This window comes from Triticum dicoccoides, chromosome 1B, assembly GCF_002162155.2.
Source record: "Triticum dicoccoides isolate Atlit2015 ecotype Zavitan chromosome 1B, WEW_v2.0, whole genome shotgun sequence".
In the NCBI taxonomy this organism is placed as follows: Eukaryota; Viridiplantae; Streptophyta; class Magnoliopsida; order Poales; family Poaceae; genus Triticum; species Triticum dicoccoides.
In genome coordinates this window covers 708,547,182-708,552,226 of record NC_041381.1, presented here as the reverse complement: position 1 = coordinate 708,552,226, position 5,045 = coordinate 708,547,182, and positions in this window count along the sequence as shown.

The following is a 5,045-nucleotide window of genomic DNA, read 5'->3' as shown; positions in this document are numbered from 1 at the left end:
CCTCCAGCGGTGTACCGGGATATGCAATGAATCAAGAGTGGCATGTATGAAAGAATTATGAATGGTGGCTTTGCCACAAATACAATGTCAACTACATGTTCATGCAAAAAGCAATATGACAAAAGTAATGTGTGTCATATGAACGGAACGGTGGAAAGTTGCATGGCAATATATCTCGGAATGGCTATGGTAATGCCATAATAGGTAGGTATGGTGGCTGTTTTGAGGAAGGTATATGGTGGGTGTATGATACCGGCGAAAAGTGCGCGGTATTAGAGAGGCTAGCAATAATGGAAGGGTGAGAGTGCGTATAATCCATGGACTCAACATTAATCAAAAGAACTCATGCACTTGTTGCAAAAATTTAGAAGTCATCAAAAACCAAAGCACTACGCGCATGCTCCTAGGGGTATAGATTGGTAGGAAAAGACCATCACTCATCCCCGTCTGCCACTCATAAGGAAGACAATAAATAAATAAAATTGTGCTCCGACTTCATCACAAAGCGGTTCACCATACGTGCATGCTAAAGGAATCACAAACTTCAACACAAGCATTCTTTAAATTCATAATCACCCCAACTAGCATTGCTTTGATATTATCACCTCCATATCTCAAAACAATTATCAAGCATCAAACTTATCTTAGTATTCAACGCACTCAAAAGAAAGTTTCACATATCTTGAATACTAAGTATATTATCTTTAGGCAAATTACCATGCTATTAACAACTCTCAAAATAATCTAAGTGAATCATGAGAGATCAATAGTTTCTTTAAAACAAATCCACCACCGTGCTCTAAAAGATCTAAGTGAAGCACTAGAGCAAAAATTTATCAAGCTCAAAAGATATAAGTGAAGCAAAAAGAGTATTCTAGCAAATTCCAAAATGTGTAAGGCTCTCTCTCATTAAAGAATTTCAGATATTGATACTTATTCAAACAGCAAGCAAAGCTAAAGAAAACTACATTGCAAGGATAGCACAACTCATGTGAAGAAGCAAAAACTTAGGCTCAAACGATACTAACCGATAGTTGTTGAAGAAGAAAGGTGGGATGCCTACCGGGGCATCCCCAAGCTTAGATGCTTGAGACTTCTTGAAATATTATCTTGGGGTGCCTTGGGCATCCCCAAGCTTGAACTTTTGTGTCTCCTTAATTCCTCTCATATCATGGTTTCTCTTCTTTTATCACAAGCTTCATTCACAACAAACTCAACAAGAACTCGTGAGATAGGTTAGTATAAACCAATGCAAAACCTTATCATATTCTACTGTAACAAATCACTAAAATTATTATTCAACATTGAATACTAAATTCCTCTGCATATTTAATACTCCTATCCTCAAATAGAATCATTAAACAAGCAAACATACGCCAACAATGCAGACATAACAGCAATCTGCCAAAACAGTACAGTTTGTAAAGAATGCAAGAGTATCAATACTTCCCTGACCCCAAAAATTATGAACTAAAATTCCCACTGTAATAAATTTATCATATCTTAATATGCAAAAAGATTCAACATTATAACATTCTCTGAATTTTCTAGGGAATTTTCACAACAGCGGTAAACTTTCTGTTTTCAAACAGCAACATGCAAACTAGCAAAATAAGCATGGCAAAGGCTATCCTTGACATTTTTATTGAAACTAAAGATGCAAAACATTATTCTAACTAACAGAAAGCAAAAACTAACAAGATAAAATGACGGTCCAAGTAAAACACATATCATGTGGCGAATAAAAATATAGCTGCAAGTAAAGTTACCGATGAACGAAGACGAAAGAGGGGATGCCTTCCGGGGCATCCCCAAGCTTAGTTGCTTGGTTGTCCTTGAATATTACCTTAGGGTGCCTTGGGCATCCCCAAGCTTAGGCTCTTTCCACTCCTTATTCCATAGTCCATCGAATCCTTACCCAAAACTTGAAAACTTCAACCACACAAAACTCAACAACAAACTCGTAAGCTCCATTAGTATAAGAAAATAAAACCACCACTTAGGTACTGTAATGAACTCATTCTAAATTCATATTGGTGTAATACCTACTGTATTCTAACTTCTCTATGGTTCATACCACTTAATACTAGCCATAGATGCATCAAAATAGGCAAACAACACAATGAAAACAGAATCTGTCAAAACAGAACAGTCTGTAGTGATCTGTATAAAACGTATACCTCTGGAACCCCAACAATTATGAAATAAATTGCTGGACCTGAGGAATTTGTCTATTGATCATCTTCAAAAAGAATCAACCTAAAATCACTCTCCAGTAAAAAATGGCAGCCATTCTCGTGAGCGCAAAAGTTTCTGTTTTCTACAGCAAGATCATATAAACTTCACCCAAGTCTTCCCAAAGGTTCTACTTGGCACTTTATTGAAACAAAAGCTATAACATGATTAATATAGTAGCATAATCATGTGGACACACAAAAACAGTAAGGATAAATATTGGGTTATCTCCCAACAAGCGCTTTTCTTTAATGCCTTTTTAGCTAGGCATGATGATGACAATGATGCTCACATAAAAGATAAGAATTGAAACATAACGTGAGCATCATGAAGCATATGACTAGCACATTTAAGCCTAACCCACTTCCTATGCATAGAGATTTTGTGAGAAAACAACTTATGGGAACAATAATCAACTAGCATAGGAAGATATAACAAGCATAGCTTCAAGAATTTCAACACATAGAGAGGAAACTTGACATTATTGCAATTCCTACAAGCATATGTTCCTATCTCATAATAATTTTAAGTAGCATCATGAATGAATTCAACAATATAACCAGCACCTAAAACATTCTTTTCATGATCTACAAGCATAGAAAATTTACTACTCTCTACATGAGCAAATTTCTTCTCATGAATAGTAGTGGGAGCAAACTCAACAAAATAACTATCATGTGATTGAAAGTTAAGATCAAGATGACACGTTTCATGGTTATCATTATTCTTTAAAGCATACATGTCATCACAATAATCATCATAGATAGGAGGCATGCTTTCATCATAGTAAATTTCCTCATCAAAACTTGGGGGACTAAAAATATCATATTCATCAAACATAGCTTCCCCAAGCTTGTGGCTTTGCATATCATTAGCATCATGGATATTCAAGGAATTCATACTAACAACATTGCAATCATGCTCATCATTCACAGATTTAGTGCAAAACATTTTATAGATTTCTTCTTCTAGCACTTGAGCACAATTATCCTTTCCATCATACTCACGAAAGATATTAAAAAGGTGAAGCGTATGAGACAAACTCAATTCCATTTTTTTGTAGTTTTCTTTTATAAACTAAACTAGTGCTAAAACAAGAAACAAAAAGATTCGATTGCAAGATCTAAAGATATAACTTCAAGCACTCACCGCGCCAAAAAAGAGCTTAGTGACAGAGTGTGAGTACCCTTTACCTAGCCTCCCCGGCAACGGCGCCAGAAAAGAGCTTGATGTCTACTACACAACTTTCTTCTTGTAGACGTTGTTGGGCCTGCAAGTGCACAGGTTTGTAGGACAGTAGCAAATTTCCCTCAAGTGGATGACCTAAGGTTTATCAATCCGTAGGACGCGTAGGATGAAGATGGTCTACCTCAAACAACCCTGCAACCAAATAACAAAGAGTCTCTTGTGTACCCAACACACCCAATACAATGGTAGATTGTATAGGTGCACTAGTTCGGCGAAGAGATGGTAATACAATTGCAAAATAGATAGTAGATATAGGTTTTTGTAATCTGAAATAATAAAAACAGCAAGGTAACAAGTGATAAAAGTGAGCGTAAACGGTATTGCAATGATAGGAAACAAGGCCTAGGGTTCATACTTTCACTAGTGCAAGTTCTCTCAACAATAATAACATAGATAGATCATATAACAATCCCTCAACATGCAACAAAGAGTCACTCAAAAGCCACTAATAGAGGAGAACAAACGTAGAGATTATGGTAGGGTACGAAACCACATCAAAGTTATTCTTTCGGATCGATCTATAAAATAGTTTGTACTAGAATAACACCTTAAGACACAAATCAACCAAAACCCTAATATCACCTAGATACTCCATTGTCACCTCAAGTATCCGTGGGCATGATTATATGATATGCATCACACAATCTCAGATTCATCCAACCAACATAAAAGTACTTCAAAGAGTGCCCCAAAGCTACTTCCGGAGAGTCAAGAACGTGTGCCAACCCCTATGCATAGGTTCCCAATGTCACGAAACACGCAAGTTGATCACCAAAACATACATCAAGTGGCACATGATATCCCATTGTCACCACAGATAATCACGTCAAGACATACATCAAGTGTTCTCATAAAGACTCAATCCGATAAGATAACTTCAAAGGGGAAACTTAATTCATCACAAGAGAGTAGAGGGGGAGAAACATCATAAGATCCAACTGCAATAGCAAAGCTCGGGATACATCAAGATCGTGCCATAGAGGAACACGAGAGAGAACATGAGAGAGATAGATCAAACACATAGCTACTGGTACATACCCTCAGACTCGAGGGTGAACTACTCCCTCCTCGTCATGGATAGCGCCGGGATGATGAAGATGGCCTCCGGTGATGGGATCCCCCTCCGGCAGGGTGCCGGAACAGGGTCCCGATTGGGTTTTGGTGGCTACAGAGGCTTGCGGCGGCGGAACTCCTGATCTAGGTTCTGTTCTAGAAGTTTTTGGGTACGTAGGTATATATGGGTGCAGGGGGTACGTCGGAGGAGCTACAGGGGCCCCATGAGGCAGGGGGCGCGCCCAGGGGGGCGCCCCCACCCTCGTGGGCAGCCGCGCGCCCCCACCCTCGTGGGCAGCCCGTATCTCCCCTGACGTGCACTCCAAGTTCCCTGGGTTGCTTTCCTTCCAAAAATAACTTCTCCAGTTGATTTCGTTCCGTTTTGACTCCGTCTGATATTCCTTTTACTCGAAACACTGAAATAGGCATAAAACAGCAAATCTGGGCTGGGCCTCCGGTTAATAGGTTAGTCCCAAAAATAATATAAAAGTGGATAATAAATCCCAATA